A 27,138-nucleotide genomic window follows, 5' to 3' on the forward strand; every position below is an offset into this window, starting at 1 on the left:
AATGACAAAAATGCCCTCAAGTGGAGGTTTGACTTGAATTGACCCTTAGAGTGCCACTGTTTGACTGATTCAAAGGACCAACTTAGAAACTTTGCATGGCTGTGCACTCTTTATCAAAGTTGTAGCTAATTTATCAAGGAACAAAAGTTGTTTTATGATCAACTCATGAAAATGTGTGGAACATGCTCAAACATGGCCCACAAGTCATTATTGATGGTGGATTCAACACTGAAAAAGATTCTAAGTCCTAACTGTATTTTCAGTTTGATTGAGCCACCTTTGGCTTGATACAACTCAGGATGCAGGGTGAATTAGCTATTGATGTCTAAATCAAAGTTGTAGCCCTACCATAGCTCTACAACTTTCGTATACATTATTTCCACTAAATCATCACGATTTAGGATATTCATCACTGCTAAGTTCGCCTGTCAGTCGATTTTTGTTGTCTGAATGGGTGCTACAGTGACTGACCGCCATCAGACAACAGACGCCGCGTGTGTGCCACCCGTCGCCGGACTTCTGCTCGTGCTGCCATGTGCCATGGGCATCCTGGCGCTGCTGGCCGCGACTTGAGCACCCCGCGCGCCTGCCCGATGCACTCGCCTGCTCCATTTGCCTCTCCTTCTCTTCCACCGCGCGCAGCGTCGAGCCGCTGCAGCTCTGCCATTGTTGGCCGAGCTTCGCCATCGCCTAGCTCACGCGCCTTTGCAAAAACATGTTGCCCAGTTCGCCCAGAGCCTCGCCGTGATCCCCTCTACCACCTCCACCGTTCAATCGAGTCAATCGAGTCTTGGTAAGCGGGTGTTTGTCAATTCTTCCACCGCCGCCATGGCTGACCTCGCTGGAGTTGGTGCTCTACGCGGCCAACTGTCCTCGCGCCCTTGCCATCCCTTCTCTGCTGAACAGTAGTCAGTAGTGTTTCAAAAAAATTGTTTTGTTTTATTTCTTTTCACAGATTTATGTATAGATTCAAAAATGTGTATCTCCTAGTTGGCAGCTTCAAATGATGTGGTTCTAATTTTGCTGAGTTCATAATAATGTCTAGTTTTTATTAAAAATATAATTTATGCTATGTTCTGTTATGAAAATTGGAGTTGCTAATTATCTCTTTTAATCATGAAAGAAATAGGGGTAATTATATCTTTTTCTATGTAGCTCCAAATGACATGAAATTTTTATGGTGTATTGCTCATATCATGAATAGCTTGTAGTTAAATTTTCATATATTTTGGACACTGTATGTAGGAGATAGAAAATTATCTTATTTGCATGGGTGGATCTTGTGTGAATTTTCATAATTTTTCTATAGATCCAGTAAAGGTAAAAATTAGTGAGTGCTGTTATTATGCTAGAGTGATGCTAGGAAAAATGAGAAATCTGTTGCTTGACACTTTTCAATAGGGTTTCCTAATTATGCTAAAAATAGACATGCCACCTGTTATTTTGGGTACAGCAAGTTCTACTTGCCCAATGGCTTTGAAATTTTTATGGTAGTCTATGTGAAGCAGGAGATAGCTGATGTAATTTTTGTAGATATTTCTGAATAGTTTTACTACATATTGCTTTAATCACCTAATTACCTAAATAAATTAGAAAAAGACACTAAATAATTTATTTAGAGGTTGGCACTATACTTTCTAATGTTCCTCTGGTATGCACAACAAGTTGGTAAACTTGGTTTGATCCAATTATGCTTTTGCATCATCACTAAATATTTAATTTAGTAACCCTGTTATTTCTGGACAGATTCTAGGGTTACTGGAATTCGATTTGGTTAATGTAAGAATCATGCTTTGATGTTTACAAATGATTTGTAGAGAATTTCATAAGCTTTCCAGAATGTCCTCTTGCAAGTCATTTGAATTTATAAAACTCTTGTTATGATTGAATTAAGGAACTACCCGTGTGCATATGAAACTTTAACTGTTGTTTTAAGTATGCCTTTGCTATTCTAAGTTTGTGGTAATGTTCCTAGGTGTTAGGCCTTTAACTGAAGATGAGCATCTTTATCTTAGGTTATGCAAGTTAGGTAAGTTGATCTCGTTCTTCAAGTTAAGTTAGATACACGTTTTAAAGTGATTTGAATAGAGCTATTCTTAATCGGTAAACGAGTGTCCAGCGATGTTTTCGTTAAACACTTACTATGATTCATTCATCATGAGCATCATGTCATTCCTTATGCATCCATGATATTTATCTTGTGCATCGGCATGCAATAGGTGTACCAGAGGGTGTGACACTGCTGGAATTCGAGGAACCGAGCGAGCAGCAGCAGCCAACACCGGAGGTTCTGGAGGTGCAGCCCACAGGAGAAGTGCCAGACGAGGTCGCCGTCGAGTGCCCGGATCACCGTCCGTGCAACTTTGTGAAAGGCAAGCCCCGGAGCATATTAAGCCTCCTAATTTTCTAAATGCAGTTAAAGTATTATTGTTACATATATATATATTGTTGCATTAAGTTTAGGTGTTGGATGCAAACACTTGCTGCATTGGTTATCCGATCCTTGTCCAGATATTGATACCCTGAATCCTATGTAGCTTAGGCTCGTGTAGTGCTTAGCCCTGCTTAAACGCGGTAGAAGTCGGGTGATTTCCTGTCACCTGCGAGATATAGGAAGATACATATGGCACGGTTGGCTATATTTGCTATCGTGGAAAAGAACCAGTCTTAATTTGAAATAAAGACCAGACAGAGGCTTGCCGGTTTGCAGTGACTCCGTCTGTGTCGCTTAAGGACTGAATCTTGGAGCCTTTCCTGTTCATGTTGAACGCATGCCTCTCTCTTAGTTGGCCGGGTCTGGAGACCGACCACGAAGCCGAGTAGCTCACCTCAGGCCGGGAGTCGATAAGTATAAAGTACGCCTCAGAAGGGAGCCATAGGCGTGAGTCTAAGGGCAGGTGATTTAAAAGTCCTGATCGTCCTGGCAGAAGGGTAATCCCTGAGAGTGCTGGCGCTGATCAAACCCACGAATTTGGTTCCTTAGTTGTTCCAAAGGTGACCCACGGCTACCCTTGCAAAGTATGCTAGGGTGAGAGTTAGGAATACCCCCTCAGCTGAGTTGTAATTCGATTCGAGTCGCCGTCTCTCCCGGTTAGTGAGACTTGACGGGCTTATCTCCAAAGTAGATACACTAAATAACATAATGGTTCAGAAATGATGATATGATGATGACAGCCTTATTATACCTGCTATGGTTAATATTGTTTGCTCCTAATAAGTGAGTGCTCTAGTACATGTGCTAATCTAGTGGACAGGTAATTGATGATAAGCTTGATGCTAAGTTTAAATTGGGCACTATATTCTTAAGCTATTTTATGCAATTGTGTCAAGCTAGCCCACCTCTTAAGCCTTGCATGACCCTTGGTGTCTTTTATTTCTGGTTTTGATGGGTAAGTCTAGCTGAGTACCTTCTCGTACTCAAGGTTTATCTCCCACCTGTTGCGGATAACCAGTTCTACTTTGGTTGCTGCAAGTATTGCCTTCTCCCGGCTGGGGATGAAGACTAGACCGTCGGGCGTGGTCTCTCCTAGTTCTCGTACCTGATGATGCTTTTGTGGGACATGACTCAGACCTGGCAATGTATTTGAAACTATGAAGTTATGTATTAAACTATGTTGCTTCCGCACATTCAAACCCGGTTTGTAATATTTTATTTAAACTCTAATGGATGTAATCCGAATGCTACTTGTGAAATGTTGTAATGAATGATGTGTTGTGTTGAATCACTATGGTCTTGGTTTGTATGTCGAGAGTTGGTTGAAATCCTTCGTGATTTCTGGACTACCGGGATTATGGGAGCTTAAGTACAGGAATTTGATCGCTTCGGTGATTGTTTTTGTACTTACATTCTTATGATTTGGTCGGTTCTGTTACATATTAAGAATCTTATTTTCGTTCATCAGTTTACTCTCAATAACAATTGCTCTATTGAGTTTGACCCGACTGGTTGTTCTGTGAAGGATCTTCAGTCTCGGAACGTGATCGTCAGGTGCAACAGCTATAGGCCGTTGTACCCTCTTCGTTTGCCGGCTACGCACTCCCTGGTCGCCAACTCCGGGTCTTCGCTTTGGCATCGCCACCTCGGTCATCCTGGACACGAGGCCCTCTCCAAACTAGCGTCGTTCGGTCTTCCTGCTTGTCGTCATTATAGTTCATCTCTTTGTCATGCTTGTCAGTTAGGCCGCCATGTGCGTCTTCCATTTCATATGTCAGCATCTAGAGCGTCCAATAATTTTGATCTTATACATTATGATCTATGGACATCCCCTGTTCTCAGTGTATCAGGCTATAAATACTATTTGGTCATACTTGATGATTGCTCTCATTATACATGGACGTTCCCTTTGAAACTTAAATCTGACGCTTTTTCAACGCTAGTTTCCTTTTTTGCCTATGTTTCTACCTAGTTCAGCACCACAGTCAAGGCAGTTCAGTGCGACAACGGACGAGAGTTCGACAACTCTAGTTCTCGCACGTTCTTCCTCACTCATGGTGTTCATCTTCGTATGTCATGCCCCTACACTTCGCCTCAGAACGGTAAGGCTGAGCGCATCATTCGTTCCCTTAACAATGTTATGCGCTGTCTTCTGTTCCAGGCATCTCTTCCACCCTCCCTCTGGGTCAAAGCCTTGCAAACCACCACCTACCTCATCAACATCTTGCCCACCAAGACGCTTCGATCATCCACCCTGCACTTTGCCCTCTTTGGTACTGTGCCTTCCAACGACCACCTTTGCGTCTTTGGTTGCAAATGTTATCCCAACATGTCCGCCACAGCCACCAACAAACTCTCACCTTGGTCTATCATGTGTGTTTTTTTGGGCTATTCAGCTCATCATAAAGGATACCGCTGCCTTGATTTCTCGTCCAATAGATTGATCATCTCTCGCCATGTTTTTGACGAGTCATCCTTTCCCTATGCTAAGCGTGATTCTTCCCCATCACAGACCGACTTTGATTTTTTGGATGTCACTGACTATGTGCCGGCTCCTATTGGATTCCCACAAAGATTTATCTCTGTAGATTCCAGCACCCACCCTCCCACACAGCCACGTGTGGCTGCGCCCGACGATGTCTCGGCTAGTCTAGCAGCGCTTGATGCGCTCCCAACTGGCCTCATGCCCCTGCTTGCACAGCCATGTGTGGCCCCTATGCCTCCGTCCACGATGACTACTCCATCCGCACAGCCACGTGTGGCTACTCCACCCTCGTCCACAACGACTCCTTCTCCTTCGCTGTCGCCAGGCGCGCGTGGTCCTCCGCCCGGCTTCCCACCGCTGGTGGCCGCTCCGCAGCTGTTCCCGGCGCCCGTCATCAAGCATGTCTACACTCGCTGAGGACCGACCGCTGCGATGGTGCCTTCTGCCAGTCCTGCTGCAGCGCCTGCCAGCAGCCCCCGGCGGTCCTCCTGCTGCACCGCTGCTCAAGGGTGTCATTGCTGTTCCACTAGTATGCAACCAGCACTCCATGGCAACATGTGCGAAGGGCGGCTACCGGATTCCAGCTCTCTACCATGCCACACCGCTGTCTCCTGTGCCCAAGACCTTCCACAGCGCCCTTGCCGACCCGTGTTGGCGCGCTGCTATGGAAGAAGAACATGCTGCCTTGCTGAAGAACCACACATGGGATATCGTACCTTGGCCCCCTCGACCCAATGTGGTCACTAAGAAGTGGATCTTCAAGCATAAGTTTCATGCTGATGGGTCTCTTGAGCGGTACAAGGCGCTCTAGGTTCTTTGTGGCTTTACCCAGCGCCCTGGCGTGGACTTCGCAGAGACGTTCAGTCCTGTGGTCAAGCCAGCTACAGTCCACACGGTGCTCTCCCTGGCTCTTTCTCGACACTGGCCTGTTCACCAGCTTGATGTCAAGAATGCTTTTCTCCACGGAACATTGACTGAGACAGTCTACTATGCACAGCCATCTGGTTTTGAGGATCCTACCCATCCTGACTTTGTTTGTCGGCTCAATAAGTCACTGTATGGGCTGAAGCAGGCTCCTCGTGCTTGGTACAACAGGTTTGCTACATATCTGGTTTCCCTTGGATTTGTTGAAGCCAAGTCCGACACTTCACTCTTTGTCTACTAGCGTGGTTCAGACACGGCTTATTTGCTGCTTTATGTTGATGACATTGTTCTTACAGCTTCCTCACCCGGTCTACTTCGACGGATTATTTCAGCCCTCCAACATGATTGACCTTGGTGAACTGCATCACTTCCTTGGTATGCATGTTCAGCGTTCAGGCAATGGTCTTCTTCTCTCCCAGCAGCAATACATGATGGATATTCTTGACCGTGCTGGGATGGCAGAGTGCAAGCCGTGCTCTACTCCGGTTGACACAAATCCAAAGGTTGCCGCTACTGATGGTGCGCTTGTGGTTGACGCATCAGATTTTCGGAGTCTCGCTGGTGCCTTGCAGTACTTGACGTTCACTCACCGGATATTTCATATGCTGTTCAACGGATCTGTCTACACATGCATGATCCTCGTGAACCTCATTTGGCTGCCCTCAAGCATATTCTACGCTACGTTCGAGGCACTCTTCACTTGGGCCTTCTGCTACGACCATCTACATCCACTGATCTTGTGGTCTACACTGCTGCTGACTGGGCCGGCTGTCCAGATACGTGCAAGTCCACCTCGGGCTACGCTGTGTTTCTTGGTGGCAACCTCATCTCCTGGTCCTCCAAGCGTCAGAATACCGTTTCCAGATCCAGTGCTGAAGCTGAGTATCACGCGGTGGCTAATGGTGTCGCCGAGGCCGCCTGGATGCGCCAGCTCCTTCAGGAGCTTCACACCCCTTTGCGCCGCGCTACATTGGTGTATTGTGACAACATCAGCGTGGTCTACATGTCCTCCAACCCGGTTCAGCATCAGCGCACTAAGCACATTGAGATTGATCTTCACTTCATCCGGGAGCGAGTTGCAATTGGTGATCTTCGTGTCCTTCATGTACACTTCGTCTCAGTATGCGGACATCTTCACCAAGGGACTTCCTTCTTTAATTTTCACGGAGTTTAGGTCCACTCTAAACGTGCGCAGTGGCTAAAGATCAGACTTCAGGGGCGTGTTAGCGTGAGGCTTATTGGGCTGCTAGCCGCATGGGCCTAGGCGCCCGGGGCTGTTATAGTAGGTGATTTGGTATTAGGCAAGGATCCTCCTGATTGGGTATTGATCTATAAACCCTAGGTCATCCTTGTCTATATATTGCACACCCCTTGTACTCCTGATAATCAATCTACTATTATTCCTAAGCCACATCTGCTTTCAGAAAGCAAAAGCAGTAGTTTGATTGTGTTACTCAAGGATGTAGAGAAATCATTCACCGAATGTAGAGAATCGCATGCATCACTAAGTGAACTTCCTGCTGGTGTTCTGATAATTGGGTCTCAGATTCATGCAGAGAACCGCAAGGATCAGGTATACTTGTGCACCTATTAGGGAACAAAATGAAATTCGGATTACAAGTTGTCAAGACATAAAGGATGAAGCATGTTTGGGTTAGAGTTGGACAAAATGCTTACATATAGGCTGTCCCTGAAAGGTTATTTGTCCTTGAATTATCATTGAAGTAACAAGTCGGTGTGAAGTTATATTTCCATGCTTTCCCTATTTCTGTGAAAAATGTTAACAGTAACAGAGTGCTCTGTACTGTTTTCTAGTCTCATCCTGCAGTTCCGGGGCTTCCTAGTGACATCCAGGCACTGCTTAATATTATTAAGGTAACATTTTCATCCGTTTGGGTATTATTTTTCTGTGGGTCTATAAAATTTCTTGACATGCAACAGTTAATATTTTTAAGCCTGCTATAGTTTTTTTTTGCATTTAGTGGTGCAATATCAATTATGTTTGATCCGTTTTTTAATGCATGTTTAAAAAATGCAGGAAACCTTCCCAAGCAAATTTCCTACAAAGCCAATGGATTCCTTGAAAGACAGAAGCAAATGTCCTACCAAGTCAATGGAGCATCTAAATAATCTTCTCCCTAATAAAATTTGCGTTAAACTTCCCCAGGTATCGTCATCCTCAGGCACTTATGTTACACATTGTGCATGTTGATGGTACTTTGTTTAACCTGGAGATTTTTATATACGTTTTTTGGGCAGAATGAAGCACAGCTATCTGATTTCAAGAAACAACTTGTCTGGCTTCCAATGTTATGGGTACCCAGTCAAAAGTAGAAAACAATGTGTCTACGCTTACTTCCCGGGGCTTAGGGGTAATCTTCGCCTCGCCCGAACCCACCTAAAAGGCCTTCGGGCAAGGCGGACCCCTCGAATGCGATTTATGCCTCGCCCGAGCCCTACCGTAAGGCCTCGGGCGGGGCCGACCCCTCGGGAGCAGTTTCCGCCTCGCCCGAGACCTCATAACGTCATCACATCTTTCCGCCTCGCCCGAAGGCCGCGCCAAGGCCTCGGGCGCAATTGGGAGTCACGCGGGCCCCCACCACGACACCCATTCCCAATAATGGGATGAACACGACCGTGCAAAGTGAACGGGGGCATGGGAGCCGTGGTACGACTCGACATGACCCTGGTCATTCCACCACGACGGTGTCCATGCCTCTACAGCAACGGGGGTAACGGCAACTGTGCTACCTAACCCCCTCTCTACGCAAATTCAGGTGCACGCACCGCCCATCCTCGACGGTACAAAAGCACACAGGTCAAAACGTGGCCACAGCGCATTGCACCAGTGGACGGAGAAGTCAAAAGCTCGACACCCATTGCGTCCTTGCGCTACAGGGTAAACTGCTCACGTCGGATAAGGAGGAAGACGGCCACGCCCACGGCCACCTTTTTGTTTTTCTCTTTCGTCTTTTCCCCTTTTACCTTTCTACCACAATTGTAACCCGAGCCCTCCCGTTGGGAACTATAAAAGGGGAGGCAGGGGCCACATCTAAAAGGCCCCGATTGAAACACAACTCATTGAGAAAACACTCAAGCTCACACACCACCAAAGAGACCTAGGATTTGCACCCTCTCTCGAACGCTTGTAACCCCTACTACGAGCACTCAGGTGCAAGGCAACACGAGCATCAGCAACATCCACTGGACGTAGGGACATTCTTGCCTGAACCAGTATAAACCCTTGTGTCCGCATTGCACACCATCGGGGCCTAGACGTGCAGTCACAAATTTACTTGTCATCGTGTCTAGAGCGCCATTCTAGACACCGACAGTTGGCACACCAGGTAGGGGCCTTCTGCGCGTCACGATCCGCTTCATCAGGCTTTGGATGGCTAGCCATCGCATTCGCTTCACTCTGGGCTCCCATATCTGGTTTGGGAGCCTAGACTTCCTCTGCATGGGGGTGGATTACGACTTGGTTCTGCTCCCCCGTCCGTGCCGGTTGCCCATGTTGCTGGCACAGAGGAAGAGCTGAACATGCTCCCCCCATTCGGTCACCAAGTCAATGGGCAGCCATCACCTGCATGCCACCGAGGCGCAGGCTTCCGAGGGTTCCCGACCCCTCGGCATCGACTATCCGTGGTTAGAGCGTCAACTCGATGACCTCTTGGGACTGCATCCGTCCCCGGAGGCGCTCCATGACCTCTACTTTGCTTTCGCCAACGTCATGGCACAGCTCACAGGAGGACCTCCGCTCTCCCCGGAGCTGATATCTGCGACTACCCAGTCAGTGTGGCCCCATGGGCTGCACAATGCCGCAAGGACTTACTAACGCCACGTGGCCAAGCGTGTCGCTCCTCAGCCCGCGGGTGACCCGTCCACGGGATTGCCGAACCACCACCTGCAGTCCATCTCAGAGCTCCTCCAGAGGTCTGAGACGGCCTCGAACGCCGACTCATGCAAACACGGTGGTGGCTGGGACGACGCCGATTTCTCCGTGCTCAACAACCTGGGGGCTCTGCGACGTTTTCTTGGCAACTACGACTACCTCCTTGAGGCCTTCGACTCTGACAACAGGGACTACGACCCCACCCGCGAGTGCTTCATGTGCGAGATCTAGGTGGAGGAGGAGGAGGAGGATGACCTGCTTGATAACCAAGGCGAGCATACCTCGGCCAGAGCTCTGCCTCACGGCGCGGATCCCGCCGAGAGAGCTCCCATGCCACCTCCCTGAGGGCATGTGGTACGCCCCATAGGACAACCACAGTTCTAACTGGAGCAACTTCAAGAGCTCGAGAGAAAACTCGAGGAAGAGCGATAGCACCTGTTGCAACAACGCGTAGCGCTCGAGCAAGATCTCGCGAGCCGCAACGGCGTTGGCGTGGCCCGACATAGGACCCGCAACGTCCACCAGCGGATTTGCGATGACAACGATGGCAAACACCAACCACCCTTTGCTTGGGCAATCCAGAACATTGCCACTGCAGCAATACTTCTCTGGGGGATGCCCAAACCATCCACCCTAGAGGGACGGTGATCCTACAGAGTGCTATGTACCCTCCTTGAGCGTGCCGCCATATAGCAGGCCGAGAGCTCCGCGTCTTGGCGACGCGGGCTCGAGACCGGTCGACCTGCACCCTCGGCCCTAGGCGAAAGGGAGGTGTCAGTCCACCAGGACCAATGAAGAGCGGGGAACAAGCCCCCATCCCTCCATGACCGCATCGACGACGCCTACGACGCGCGCGGCGTCGTCAACACGCGTAACAGGCATAAGGAGGACAGTGCCAGTCGTGGCTACCACCCTCATCGGGGTGGCTGCTATGACAATGAGGAGGACCGGCCCTCGAGCCCCGAGCCGGCAAGGCCTCGGGTCTTTAGCCAAGATATCCGCAACACGCCATTTCCGGCACGCTTCCGGCAACCTACCAACACCACCAAATACTCCGGGGAAACAAACCCCGAGCTCTGGCTCAATGACTACCGCCTCGCCTTCCAATCCGGTGGCACAGATGATGACCAGTTCATCATCAGCAATCTTCCTCTCTTTTTGGCTGACTCAACGAGAGCCTGGCTGGAGCATCTCCTGCCCTACAGAATCCATACCTGGGCCGACCTCAGGCACGTCTTTGTAGGGAACTTTTAGGGCACTTACGTGTGCCCTGGCAACCCTTGGGACCTTAGGAGCTGCCAACAAAAGCCAGATGAAACTCTCCATGAGTACATCCGACGCTTCTCCAGGCAATGTACCGAGCTGCCCACCGCTGCTGACGCCGACATCGTTGGGGCATTCCTTGCGGGGACAACCTGCAAAGATCTGGTCCATGAGCTAGGGTGCAAGGGCCCTAGCACCACCAAGGAGCTGTTGGACATGGCCACCAACTTCGCCTCTGGCGAGGAGGCGGTTGGAGCCATCTTCAGCCCCTTGAAGGCTAAGGGGAAGCGGCAGGAGGACGCCGACAAGGGCGGCTCCGGCCGCAACTCCAAGAAGAAGAAAAAGAACAAGCAGCGCATGGGGACAACCTCGTGGCCACCGCCGAGCGCAAGAACCCCCAAGCCCCTCCCGAGGGTGGCTTGGGAGTTTTTGATGAGATGCTCGAGAAGCCATGCCGTACCATCGGGGCCCGGTCAAACACACCCTCAACGAATGCGGCATGATGAAACGCTACTTCTCCAGAGGTGCCTAGGGGAAGGGCGACCTAGGCAAGAGGCATGAGGAGGACAAGGGAGACGGCAAGGAGAAGGATGATGAGTTTCCCATTGTCGACAACTGCTTCATGATCTTCAGTGGTCCCGCGGCCTACAACTCTAGGCGCCAGCGCAAGCTGGAGCGCCGAGAGGTCTATGCCACCGAACCAGCCACACCAGCCTTCCTCGACTAGTCTGGGTCCGCCATCACCTTCGACCGCAATGACCACCTATTGATGCAAAAGTGGATCTGCAAACACAAAGGGCTAATACCCGAATCGATATCCAAAGCGTGCCAGTCGATTTGACCTGTTAATCGACAAGGATGAAGATACGAGCACTTTGGTCCTGACAACAGCGATACGCCCGGAAGTCACGGCCAAGAGGTACTCACGCGGAACTCAAGAATCACCGAAGGTCGCACTAAAGCGATGCAACTCGCCGAATCAATGAGAACTCGTAAAAAGGAAAAATATGCAAATTGACGAAGTCGCCGAAAAGTAAGTAGATGCAAATAGGAGTAAAAATTGGTTTTGATATTGATTGATTTATATTACATTGCCCCTCAATCTATATTTATACCCTGATCTAAAGAGACATAACCAAATACGACTAGGACACCAAGTCCATATCTAAGGAAACACGTGACTCTTACATGAATCATACTCTAACAAATATAGAAAAGGAAATCAACTCCTATCATTTCCCTGTCCGCCTCAATTACGATGGAATTCTCACCGACCTCCTTTCCATCGGCATACTTCCTATTTCATCGGCAGTAGTTTTCAAGCCTTCCTTCATTGGCATCGACAATAACATCTCCAACCTTATCGGCAACGCCCGAGTCTAAATCAACCTTTCCATCGATCACCACCATTCATCGGCAACCATCTTTACAAGCTGATTTTCATCGACTGTCAGCGTATACAGTAACTTTTCTCTTGCCGATTAGCCCACTCTGATCATTTTGACACGTGCAAAAAACGGTGTCAACACATGCCCCCCAATTTCAGAGTATAAAACTATTAATGCTCCGAAATTTACTCCAGATAACGTTTGCCTTCGCCCAATTACCGTAACTCATCCTCCAAGCCAAAACTTGATCTGTTATCAAATCTAATCAAATCTAGTCCTGATTCACGCACCTCAGTAAATATCGCACAATTTCCAACCACTCTTGCCCTGACAATGGTTAAGATACCGAAACAATAATCCATCGGCAAGATCCTAACATAATAATGCCGCCATTTTCAGAATTAAAATATCCTGTACCAAGATCTCTTCCAAGTCATGATTACTTGCCATCAAATCATCTGTACAATCCCTTGATTATCGTGCGAATAGTTACCATATCCATCTGAACCACCTCGACCCACATGCGCGCGGCATAGAGATAAGTCCAGAATACCCCTACTCCAAGCGGCTTATAAATAGATTTCTCCAGAACGCTCGTCTTCTACCCTCAGACTCCAATCTTTGGCATTCTCTCTTTCCGGCGGTGACTCCGACGAACAACTGCGCGACCTCAACCAACAAGAACTTTTCTCCAGCGTCAACCTCGAGTCTCCAGCTCGTGCCCCCATCTACCTCAAGATAATGGCAATCAACTTCGACGTCCCCGCGGTTCGTTCCACTTCTGTTACTTTTTACCTCGATTCCTCTGGTCTTTGCGAGTTCATACAGTTGGTATTTTTTTCTCTTTTTCTTTGTTCTTCGGATCCTCTAAACTTAGGAACTTCGCAACAAATTAGTTATTCCAACCGATCAGTCGCATTTCCAATGCCTAGGACCAATGGGCAACCCAGATCCAACTGATCTGATTAATGCAGAGGTTAACAGAATCCCTTTTAGAGCCCAAAATTTCTCTCTAAATTTATGGAAAGATGCATTCCGATCTTGGCCCAAAACCACCAAAGGGTGGAAAGATTGGTACTTGAGGGTCAACAGGTCGATGCAAGTACACTGGGCAGAACGGAAGCTAGACCAATGCATTAGGCTATCCATTGCCGATATGCAAAAGAACGAGTCAATGATGATTGCAGCTGCTTACTTCTGGTCAGACACAACAAACACTTTTATGTTTGGACATGGCCCAGCTACTCCCACACTTGCCGATGTCTACATGCTCACTGGCTTGGACATTTCAACTGCCGATGAAGGCTCCATCTATGGCAAAAAATCTGAATATAGGGTGAATACCCGCAACATCGGCGGTTGGACGGGATATATTCAAAAATGCCAGAGGACCGGGATAGTTAACCAGACGGAACATGCCACATTCTTGAATATGTGGTTAGAAAAATTTATCTTCTGTGGTCAATCAGTAGGATCAACCAACGCCTTCCTCCCCATGGCTGAACTCTTGGCCAATGGTGTAAGGTTCCCTCTTGGCCGATACCTTCTGAGCTCCACTTATCATCTTCTTCATCAAGTGTCTCAGAAACTTTTGCTTGGCGAACCCATCGGCAACTTAGGAGGCCCGTGGTGGTTTATCAACATGTGGCTGAATGCCCATATGCACAAACGTTTGCAATGGGACTTCTTTGCCCAACAATTCCCATGAGAAATTGCTAAAGACCACGTGCTTGGGGATGAGGAATCGGCAACACGCTCACCCCTCAATTTTGGTGAAGCCATAATTGTCCTCCCTGGAACAGAGGCCAATGAAGACTAGATCGGCAGATTCTTCCAAAGCTTCTACAATGGTCTTTCTCGTGATCATAGGGCCTAGGTACCTTATATTGACGAAGAAAACAGATTCCCCCTTCTTTTCAACTTTGCCGATGACACTCTGAATCAGGATAATGAACTCATGATGGCCATCATTACTCCCAGGGCAATCCCAGTAAACACATTCGGTAGCGGGAAAAACACCAATATCACGTATGAATTTTACAATCCATCGGCAGTATCCCGTCAATTGGCTTTTGGGCAACTGCCAATCAAACTTTGTTTTGCTGATGTGATCAAACCCAGAGAAACAATCACCTGCGGAACAGATTGGAGCAGGGTAGTGCGACTCTCCCCCGATGCCGATACTACAGATGTCGATCTATCCATCTAGACGATAGCATCTTTCATCACCGAATCATATAAGCAATGGTGGCGAGAGTGGAGGGAACAACTGTTTGCAACATCTGCTCACACATATTGGCACATGATCGACCCTGAATACACCATTCCCGATGACGCAGTAAGTTTCTTTTAACTCCCTTCTGCTTTTTCCTTTCATATATCGGTAACTAACTTTCTCGTGACAGGTTAACAACCCAGCACCATCTATGAGCAAAAGTGGGAAACCCTTCGATCTTCAGCCTGTTTCCCCGATATCACCGATCGGCTACAACGCCCCCACCTTAGCTGCTTTGACTCACCAGAAGACCCGTGCCAAGACCATCACCTCCAAGTCCAAATTGGCTACTGCTAGGGCCACTCCATTGGCTGCTGCTACAACCCTGATCAAGGCATTCAAGGTAACAACCCTGTTTATTTCTACTCATGCCGATCACAGACTGGATTAACATTAATCATCAGGGTGTAAGAGCCGCTGCTGGATCATCATCGGCAATTCCTTCGACATCAAGCACCACTACCTCTGACAAACCTTCAGAGGTATTCCTTTGATTTTACATTTTATCTGTTAAATATCATACCTTACACTTGTTTTGCAGCAACAAATGGGTACATCAGCAAGCGTACTAGATGTTCAAGCTCCACAACCAACAAGTGCCGATGCCCCCCAGCCAACCGTTGCTGAGGCCCAAGCAAAGAGCAAAGCCTTAACAGATGCCGAGGCACAGCCAAAACGACAGAAGTCCATGCCGATCCCCATATCTGCCCCAACGTCTACAAGCCAGCAAGAATCAGTCAATGCAACTGAGCAAGCAGTTAATCCTCTTGTACAGGACATACCATCGGTCATCATACCCCAAGGGCCAACCACCGATGAGGCCACAGAGGATATCCCATCGGCAAGCTCAGTCGATCCTCCACATGGCATACTCCAGGCTGCTTCCTCCAGCCAAGTATAGGAAATTGCCTTAAAACAGGTAAGCCAATTGACCTAGTCGATTTATAATATTCATACTTATCCTTAACTGACCTCTTTTTCTTTTTCTAAGGAACAAGACTCCCCAAACAGCCTATTTCCTTTGCCATTGACGTTTCTGATGATGATGGAGAGGAAGCAAGTTCTTCCCTTGCACTGGGAACAATATCGGCAGAAATTAAGTCCAAGTTGGAAGCTCTCCTGGACTTGTTACAGCAGGATACCGCCCAACTGGTAGATGACTCGGACCCCACAAAGGCAATTTTCAAAACAATCCATGGCCAGGTCCCTGCCGATGTTGAAGAAGCACTCTTCCCAGCAGCCTATTTAGAAAGCCGCCAACTGCAATATCAACGGGCTGCTCAACGCATTGCCGATAGAGTAGCTCAGGCTCAACTCAAAGAAGAGATGCTACAACTGAAACAGATTGCCGATGAGAAACACAAGGGCATTGGCAACTTGCAGACTTCGGGCGCTGAACTTAAGCAGAAAATCTTAGATTTATCGGCAAAGAGGATGGCTCTATTGGCTGAATTGAAAGAAGTCGAGGCAGCCGTAACTCATGCCCAACAAGAAGAAAGCCAGCTACCCGATGCCATCAAGGCCCTTCAGCAAGAAAGAGACATCCAGGCTCGTAAAGCCTTGGCCATGAAGAAAAAACTCAAGCCTGTGGAGGGTGCTGCCGATGAAGACATCAAAGAAATGAAGGAAGCCGACTAGATTCGCCTGCGTGCGATATTGGCTATCCAATCCTTGTTAAACTTGTAAATCTTGTCTATTGCATCGGCACTTTATGAGACATTGACATCCTTGTATAATTCTAGCCGATAGGACTGTTATCGGCACTTATACTTTTATGCATCCATCCAGATACTAGGGTAATATTTCTTTAAATATTTTCCATTTAATGCTCTGGGAAACACAACCCCTTCAAGGGTTTCTAGAATATATGAGTTACCAGGAACAGACTAATTTATCCGATATGGACCTTCCCAATTAGGAGACCACTTTCCAAACTTTGAACTTTTAGTCCCAATCGGTAAAATCAATTTCTAGACCAGATCTCCATCGGCAAACTCCTTTACCTTCACCTTCTTGTCATACCATCTGGCTACTCTTTTCTTATTTTCTTTGATGCTAACTAAAGCCCTTAACTGATGACCCGCCACATCTTCCAACTCATCCTTCATAAGAGTATCATAATCATCGGCTGTTAGTTGATTTTGAGAACGTATTCGCCTAGAGCCAGTTTTAATTTCCCAAGGCAATACTACGTCGTGTCCATATACTAACTGATAGGGCGTTACTTTGGTTGCACCATGACATGACATCCGATATGACCACAAGGCTTCATTTAATACTGTATGCCACCTCTTAGGATTTTCTTTAATTTTGCGCTTACTGAGTTTGATGATCCCTTTGTTAGAAGCCTCAGCCTGACCATTAGCTTGAGCATAATATGGAGAAGAATTTAAAACTTTAATTCCCATACCTACAGCAAACTCATCAAATTCTCCCGATGTAAACATAGTACCCTGATCGGTAGTGATAGTTTGAGGAATACCAAATCAGTAAACAATATGCTCTTTCACAAAATCGATCATATTAGCCGATGTCACCTTTTTTAAAGGAATTGCCTCAACCCATTTTGTGAAATAATCGGTAGCAACCAGAATAAATTTATGTTCTTTGCTCGATGGCGGATAAATCTGACCGATGAGATCGATAGCCCATCCCCGGAATGGCCAATGTTTAATTATAGGGTTCATAGCCAATGCAGGCGCTCTTTGAATATTACCAAACTTTTGACACCCCTAACATCCTTTATAATATTTAAAACAATCTTCAAGAATAGTCGGCCAATAGTATCCATTCCTTCTGATCATCCACTTCATCTTGAAAGCCGATTGATGCGCTCCACACACTCCTTCATGAATTTCACCCATCAAGCTTTTCGATTCATCACTGCTAACACATCTGAGTAAAACTCCATCTATAGTTCGATAATATAATTCATCATCAAGGAGCACATACTTGGTAGCTTGGAACCTTATACGTCTTTCAACCTTTTTATATGGATCCTTTAAATAATCAACAATCTCCTTTCTCCCGTCATCGGTATCGACTGCCAATGTTAGCACTTCCTGAATAGGCTGATACCCTGAAGCATGCTGAGCTAGTCGATTAGCCTCTTCATTATACAGTCGAGAAATATGTTCAAGACGAAAATCTCTAAACCCTTTCAACAATTGCAAACATCTTTCATAATACAAAATTAAAACTTCACTTCGGCATTCATAAATCCCAGCCAATTGATTTATAACTCATAGAATCACCAAAGATTTCAACAGCATCGGCACGTATCTCCTTCAGCAATTCTAACCCTTTTATCAAGGCTTGGTATTCAGCCTGATTGTTTGTCGATGTAGCAACAATCGGCAATGAAAACTCATACTTCCTTCCTTGAGGTGAAATCAACATAATGCCGATACCTGCTCCTTCACCACATGTGGACCCATCGAAGAAAAGTGTCCAAGGAGCAACCTCCAGAGAGTCCACTGTATTACAATGCTGAGTGATAAAATCAGCCATAACCTGCCCCTTGACTGCCTTAGTCGATTCATAACGTAGTTCAAATTCTGATAATGCTAAAATCCACTTGCCGATTCTACCACTTAATATCGGCATCGACGGCATATACTTGACTATGTCGTCTTTGCATATGACCGTACATTCGGCAGATAACAAATAATGTCTTAATTTGACACAAGAAAAGTATAAACACAGACATAATTTTTTGATGGCCGAATACCTTGTCTCAGCATCCACTAATCTTCTGCTCAAATAATAAATAACACGTTCTTTCCCTTCAAATTCTTGAATAAGAGCTGAACCGATAACGGTATCATCAGTTGACAAATACAACCTGAAAGGTTTCCCGTGTTGAGGTGGAACTAGCACTAGAGGATTTGTTAAATATTTCTTAATTTCATCTAGGGCTAACTGCTGCTCAGCTCCCCATACAAATTCATGATCGGCTTTCAATTTAAGTAATGGACTGAAAGCCTTGATCTTACCTGACAGATTAGATATGAATCTTCTAATGAAATTAATCTTACCGATCAAAGATTGCAATTTAGTTTTATTGGCAGGAGCAACCACCTTGTTAATTGCATCAATAGACTTCCCACTGATTTCGATGCCCTGCTGATGCACCATAAAACCCATGAATTGACCTGCCGATACACCAAATGCACATTTATTAGGATTCATCTTCAATCCATGCTTCCTTGTGCACTCCAGTATCTTTCGTAGATCGGCTAGATGTTTTGTGATATCTCCAGACTTAATCACTACATCATCAATGTAGATCTCCACTAATGTGCCGATGTATTCATGAAAAATAAAGTTCATAGCTCTTTGATAAGTAGCGCCGGCATTTTTCAAACCAAACATCATGACTATCCACTCAAACAACCCTACATGACCTGGACATCTGAAAGCAGTCTTGGGAATATCTTCTTCAGCCATGAATATTTGATTGTAACCTGCATTACCATCCATGAAGCTGATAATTTGATGTCCGGTTGTAGCATCAATCAACAAATCAGCAATCGGCATTGGATAGCCATCCATCGGTGTGGCTTTGTTGAGATTCCTGAAATCAATACAAATACGAAGTTTTCCATTTTTCTTATAAACAGGAACCACATTAGAGATCCACTCTGTATATCGACACTACCGAATAAACTTTGCCTCAATTAATTTAGTTATTTCGGCCTTAATGTCAGGAAGTATATTAGGGTTGCATCGGCACGCTGGCTGCTGATGTGGCCGAAATCCAGATTTGATAGGTAACCGATGTTCAACTATCGATCGGTCTAATCCAGGCATCTCAGTATAATCCCAAGCAAAACAATCTTTATACTCTTTTAACAAATCAGTTATTTGCTGCTTACACTTGGAATCTAACTTAGCACTAATAAAAGTAGGTCTTGGCCTATCGCCATCACCAATATCTACTTCTACTAAATCATCTGCCGATGTGAACCCTTGACCTAATTTTCTATCATCGGCAAACCTATCCATTAAAACTCTTCTTCAGAACCGACTGCTTGGATCGGTGGAATTTCATAATCAGCAACTCTAAGGAACTCTTTTTCCCAAACTTCTCCTGATATGCATTTAGTTCGCTCATAAGTATCTGATTCTGCCAATGCGATGATATAAGAAGAATCACCAGGGACAAACTCAATCTTATCCCCAATCCACTGTACGAGGCATTGATGCATTGTAGAAGGAACACAACAATTAGCATGAATCCAATCCCTCCCTAGAAGCACATTATATGCACCCTTGCCATTAATAACAAAGAACATCGTCGGCAAGGTTTTGCTGCCGATGGTCAATTCAACGCATACTGCCCCTTTAGCCGGTGACACATTGCCTTCAAAATCTTTCAGCATCATATCGGTTTTGGTCAAGTCTTGATCTCCCTTACCAAGTTTCCGATACATCACATAAGGCATAATATTAATCGCAGCCCCTCCGTCTATAAGTATCTTAGATGCAGGCTGCCCATCAACTCTGCCTTTCACAAACAAAGCCTTAAGATGCTGTCTCTCGTCATCGGTAGGTTTCTCAAAAACAGCCATCATTGGATCTAGTGTCAACTGAGCTACTTGATCAGAGAGAACAACTTCTTCCTCATTATCAGATAGTGCCAAAAACTCCATCGGCAACATGAATACCATATTAACATCTGCCGATGGACCCTTATTTTTGTGTTTTACCTGCCACTGCTGATGACCGGACCTCTCATTGGAGGAATTTTCCTCTCGGTATAAATCCTCCTGATGCTCACGTTGCATCCTCCTTTTCTGTGTCTTTGTCAGACCCTCTGGGCACCATCGAGGAAACTTGGTTTTCCAAACTGGCTGATAACAGGTCCCAGTTGATTCTACACGGCGTATATTAGGGTCCCTGTAGAATATTTCTTCATCGGGAACTCTTACGTTTGCCATCTCCTCAAGCTCCTCTTGATTCCTTGGAAAATATCCAGCGCGTTTACCAAGCCTTTCATGTACACTAAGTCTGCCCCTCAGCCAATCATGCACTGATGCTCTGCCTCTGATCGGCTCATTGATAAATAAACCCTGATTGCCAGGTTGAAACCTCCTTTCTGACTGATTGACCCCATAATAACCATTGCACTCAGGGCAATTTTCAACAGTTGGCAATTTAATACCTTCTTCCCAGCAATGGATGAAAAACGGGCACCTCCAATGATCTTTATGCCGATATTATTCTTCCCGACGTCTCTCTTCTTGCTGTTGTCAATATCGGTCCTTACGCTGACGCCAACCCTCCTGCTGCCATCGATGGGTAATCACAATGCTAGGTCGAGGAGGGTTTTTGGAACTACTGCTTTCTCCCAGCAAACCCTTACTTTTTGCATCATCGGTAGTTATCCGATGTTGGGGATCCACTGATGCGTTTTTCTCAGCAGCCTCTGACGTCAATACCTTGGTCTTCCCTTTGGCCTCCAACATATTTGCTGGAAAAGGGTGTTGATCAATTTTCATCGGCTTCTGGGCCTTGAAAGTACCAAACTTAATTCTCCCAGATTCAATAGCCGATTGTAACTGTTGCCTGAACACCTTGCACTCATTTGTAATGTGTGAAGTTGCATTGTGCCATTTGCAGTACAAGATCTTCTTCAACTCTTCTGCCGATGGGATCGCATGATTAGGTGACAGCTTAATTTGGCCCTCTTGAAGCAGAAGATCAAATATCTTGTCGGCCTGCTTGGTGATATCAAAGGTAAACTTTTCTAGCTCTTTCTAACCAAAGGGACAAGATATCGGCTTTTTATTCTTAACCCACTCAGCTAAGCCGATAACTGGTTCTTCATCAGAATCTCCTACATCTTCAACAAATGATACTTTTTTACTCCAATTCTTTTTAGGTTCAAAAACCCTAGTATCTTGATCAGAGATCCTTTGCACAAGATGACTAAGGCTTTCAAACTCCTGAGAAGCATATCTATCTTTAAGATGTGGCAATAACCCTTGGAAAGCCAGATCGGCAAGCTACCGATCATCCAGCACCAGGCTGTAGCACTTATTTTTTACATCTCGTAGCCTTTGCACAAAGCTTTCTACCGATTCATCATTACGCTGTCTCAATTTTACTAAATCGGTAAGCTTCTTTTCATGGATTCCAGCAAAGGAATACTTATGAAATTGTTTTTCTAGATCAACCCAAGTAATAATAGAATTTGGTGGTAATGAAATGAACCATGTAAATGCCGATCCAGACAAAGATGATAAAAATAATCGAACTCTTAATTCATCTCTGCTAGCTGCCTCTCCACATTGAATAATGAAGCGATTGACGTGTTCCATTGTTGATGTATCATCTTGCTCAGAGAATTTAGTGAAATCTGGTACCTTGTACCGATTTGGGAGAGGAATTAAATCATATGCAGGAGGGTATGGAGTCCGATAAGAATAAGTATTGACCTTAGGCTTTATCCCAAACTGATCCTTCATAATTTCTGCTATCTTATCGGCCTAAAAAGCATCAGCCTCCTGCTGACGAACTGGCTGAATTTCTACAGGAGGTGCCTGCTAATATCCCTCCACATATCTTTGTGGCCCACGATCTCTAGCAATCGGCATATTTGCCGTTACTTGTGGTCCATTAACCTGTTGGAAAGGATTCATCGGCTGAGCTGCCGATGCTTGATTCTGGAAACCAGCTTGCATATGACCTTGTTGAATCCTTGCAACCTGCTGATTTTGCTGAACTGTATGTTGAACAGGTAACTGTCCTGACCAACCATTATTAGAACTCATCGGTACAAAACTTACCGATGGCTGGTAATTTGCTGACATTGTTGGATAATTATAACCAGCTTGAGGCATGAACTGAACCCCAGTTTGACTCATAGCAGGGGCTTTCTGCTGCATCGGCAGTAAGCTTGCCGATGGACTTGAATTGGGTGTTTGAACCAAAGGCATCTAAAAACCTCTTGAAGTTGGTTGCACAGTAGTTACTGTGGTATATTGAGGCACTTGAGCCATCGGCGAAACAGCCGATGGTATAGGAGCTTTTCCTACTGCATCAAACACTTGAGATAACCCAGGATTGAAAGCAGATGACTCCGGAGGCATACCATATCCTCACCAATTAGCAGGAATCTAGCTATTCTGAGACACAGGGCCTGACATAGCGGATGCCGATAGATCTATATTAAGCTGAACTCGTCCTCCTAGTAGTACCGGATCTGATCGTATCAGTGTAGATTGAATATTAGGTAAGCCTACCGATACTGAAGGAGAAGTAACTTCTGTACCCACAACGGCCGAGGGAGCCGATGGAGTATTGACAGATGCCGGCTTTGGTTGGTGATAGGCAGGCCCAACGTAATACGATGACGCTTGTCCTTCTTTGATAGTTCGAACCACAGCATTATGAACAGTATTGGACAGCATATTGGTATGATTAATCAAAGCATGATTTACTGCAGAATTAACCATCTCTTGAAGTTTACCAGGATTGGAGTCAAAGGTAACCTGCCGAGGCAACGACAAATCTTGCTTCTGGATGACTTGTCCACTCTTGTTCAGGCTAAACGATTTCAGACAAAGTTGCCTGTATTCTTCTACAGCCTTTTCCATAGCCTGCCTCTGCTCTTCCTTAAGATCTTCTTCTGATACCGCGATAATGTTCCCTGAATCGATCTTGGGATTGAACATATTGATCGGATTGATTTGTCCCACCGGGCGTGCCAAAAGATGTGTTGATGCAAAAGTGGATCTGCAAACACAAAGGGCTAATACCCGAATCGATATCTAAAGCATGCCAGTCGATTTGACCTGTTAATCGACAAGAATGAAGATACGAGCACTTTGGTCCTGACAACAGCGATACGCCCGGAAGTCACGGCCAAGAGGTTCTCATGCGGAACTCAAGAATCGCCGAAGGTCGCATTGAAGCGATGCAACTCGCCGAATCAATGAGAACTCGTAAAAAGGAAAATATGCAAATTGACGAAGTCACCGAAAAGTAAGTAGATGCAAATAGGAGTAAAAATTGGTTTTGATATTGATTGATTTATATTACATTGCCCCTCAATCTATATTTATACCCTGATCTAAAGAGACATAACCAAATACGACTAGGACACCAAGTCCATATCTAAGGAAACACGTGACTCTTACATGAATCATACTCTAACAAATATAGAAAAGGAAATCAACTCCTATCTATTTCCCTGTCCGCCTCAATTACGATGGAATTCTCACCGACCTCCTTTCCATCGGCATACTTCCTGTTTCATCGGCAGTAGTTTTCAAGCCTTCCTTCATCGGCATCGACAATAACATCTCCAACCTTATCGGCAACGCCCGAGTCTAAATCAACCTTTCCATCGATCACCACCATTCATCGGCAACCATCTTTATAAGCTGATTTTCATCGACTGTCAGCGTATACAGTAACTTTCCTCCTGCCGATTAGCCCACTCTAATCATTTTGACACGTGCAAAAAATGGTGTTAACACCACCTGGTTCACGCCCACAACCGGGTCGATACCCGCTTGTTGTCAACCCCATCATCCGCAGCACACGACTCACTAAGGTACTGATGGACGGAGGCAACGGCCTCTACATCATGTATGCCGAGACCCTTGATGCCACAGAGATCAGTCGGTCCTGGCTCCGCCCGAGCAGAGCACCTTTCCACGGCATCATACCATGGAAGCGAGCCCTGCCCCTCGGGCAGATCGACTTACCCATCACTTTTGGGGATCCCTCCAACTTCAAGAAGGAGACCCTCACCTTCGAGGTGGTAGGATTCCATGGCACTTACCATGCCATGCTGGGGCAGCCATGCTACGCGCAGTTCATGGCCATCCCGAACTACACCTACCACAAGCTCAAAATGTCGGGTCCCAACGGAGTCATCACCGTCGGCTCTACTTTCCAGCACGCCTACGAGTGGGACGTCGAGTGTGGCGAATATGCCACGGCGACCATCGAGTCCGAGGCACTCGCTGCTGACTTCGACGCGCACACCATGGAAGTGCCCAACTCCAAGCGGTCCGCCGGCTCTTTCGAGCCCGCCGAGCGGGTATAGGAGGTTCCCCTCGACCCCAGCAGCTCTGACGGCAGGACGGTGCATGTCAGCACCGCCCTGTCTCCCAAATAGGAACGCGTGCTCGTCGACTTTGTCCGCACGAATGGCGACATGTTCGCATGGGGACCCTCGGATATGCCAGGTATTCCGAGGGATGTCGCTGAGCACTCCTTAAACATCCGGGTCGGCTCCAAACCGGTGAAGAAACGGTTGCGCCGCTTTGATGAAGAGAAGTGCAGAGCCATCGGTGAGGAGATCCAAAAGATCTTAGCGGCCGAATTCATCAAGGAGGTTTTTTTATCCTGAGTGGTTAGCTAATCCTATACTTGTGAAAAAGAAAAATGGTAAATGGAGAATGTCAGTTGACTACACTAATCTCAACAAGGCCTGTCCTAAAGATTGTTTTCCTTTACCACGCATAGATCAGGTAGTTGATTCTACCACGCGATGTGAAGTCCTCTCCTTCCTTGATGCTTATTCCGTCTACCACCAAATTATGATGAAAGAGTCCGACCAGCCCGCGACCTCTTTTATCACCCTGTTTGGGTCTTACTGCTATGTCACCATGCTGTTTGGGCTCAAGAATGCGGGGGCTACATACCAGCGATGTATGCTCACCGTTTTTGGGGACCTCATCGGGCGGACCGTTCAGGCTTACGTAGATGACATTGTAGTCAAGTCCATGCAAGTCGACCACCTAGTGCCGATCTCAAGCAAGCCTTCGAAAGGCTACAGGCCAAGCACATCAAACTCAGCCCCGAGAAATGTGTTTTTAGGGTCCCGAGGGGCATGCTGCTCGACTTCATCATCTCTGAGCGGGGCATTGAGGCCAACCCAGAGAAAATCTCCGCCATTACGAGCGTGGGCCCAATTCAGAACCTGAAAGGGGTTTGGCGAATCACAGGGTGTCTCGCGGCACTAAGCCGTTTCATTTCACGACTCGGCGAGCGAGGGCTCCCCCTCTATCGGCTTCTGAAGAAGACCGATCATTTTGTGTGGACTTCTGAGGCCCAGGAGGCACTTGACAAGCTCAAGGCACTCCTGACAAGGGCCCCTGGCCGAGAAGGAACCCCTCCTGCTGTACATCGTGGCCACCACCCAGGTGGTGAGCGCCGCCATCGTGGTGGAACGGCAAGAGGGGGGACACACCCTCAAGGTCCAGCGTCCGGTTTACTTCATCAGCAAAGTATTGTCCAACACCAAGACACGCTACTCCCAAATCTAGAAACTCCTGTACACTGTCCTCATTGCCCAAAGAAAGCTGCACCACTACTTCGAGTCGCATCCGATCACGGTTGTGTCCTCCTTCCCCCTCAGGGAGGTGGTCCAGAACCGAGAAGTGACGGGAAGAGTCGCCAAATGGTCACTTGAGCACATGGGAGAAGGCATCACCTACGCTCCTTGGATGGCCATCAAATCCCAGGTGCTGGCAGACTTCATGGCAGAATGATCCGAGACCCAGTTGCCGCCGGCCCCTGCGGAGCAGGAGTACTAGACCATGTACTTCAACGGGTCGCTGATGAAGAGTGGAGCCAGAGCGGGACTCATCTTCGTCTCCCCCCTCGGCGTACGCATGAAGTACATGATTCGCATTCATTTTCCTGCCTCTAACAATATGGCTGAGTACGAGGCACTTGTCAATGGTCTGCACATCGCCACCGAACTCAGGATTCGACGGCTTGACGTCCAAGGCGATTCACGGCTGGTCGTGGACCAAGTCATGAAGGAGTCAAGCTGTCATGACCCCAGGATGGCGGCGTACTGCCAGGCGGTCTGCCTCCTAGAAGAGAAGTTCGATGGCCTCGAGCTCAACCATGTCGCAAGGCGGTTCAACGAGGCAGCGGATGAGCTCGCGAAGTTGGCGTCCGGTCAGGAACTGGCCCCCTCCAGCGTCTTCGCCAGCGACCTACATAAGCCCTCGGTAACTTGCTAGGATTCGGCGCAGGACGACAATGAGCCACCTGCACCAGCCTCGGGGGCTGACCCGACCCTAGTCGCCACCGAGCCCGAGGTTATGGAGATTGTTGAGGACCCAGCGGCAGAGCCCGACCCCTTGCCAGACTAGAGGATCCCGTACCTCGACTACCTAGTCCATAGAGCACTCCCCGCTAACAGGACCGAGGCCCGACGCCTCACGCACCGAGCCAAGTCTTTCGTCCTGCTGGATCAGGAACTCTACAAGCGGAGCCCCACAGGAATCCTGCAGCGCTGTATCCCCACCGAGCAAGGGAGAGAGCTGCTTCAGGACATCTACGGGGGCATGTGCGGCCACCACGCTGCACCGCGCACTCTCGTTGGGAACGCATTCCGGCAATGCTTCTACTGGCCTACTGTCGTAGCCGACGCCATCGAGGTAGTACGCTCCTATGAGGGGTGTCAGTATTATGCTCAGCAAACTCACTTACCGGCCCAAG

General features: G+C 47.1%; 1 pseudogene; it reads left to right on the top strand.

Annotated features, from left to right (window-relative positions):
- Window positions 1-27,138, top strand: part of LOC136503516 (uncharacterized) — a 60,143-nt pseudogene that overhangs the window by 16,337 nt on the left and 16,668 nt on the right.

This window comes from Miscanthus floridulus, chromosome 14 (assembly GCF_019320115.1).
Source record: "Miscanthus floridulus cultivar M001 chromosome 14, ASM1932011v1, whole genome shotgun sequence".
Taxonomy (NCBI): Eukaryota; Viridiplantae; Streptophyta; class Magnoliopsida; order Poales; family Poaceae; genus Miscanthus; species Miscanthus floridulus.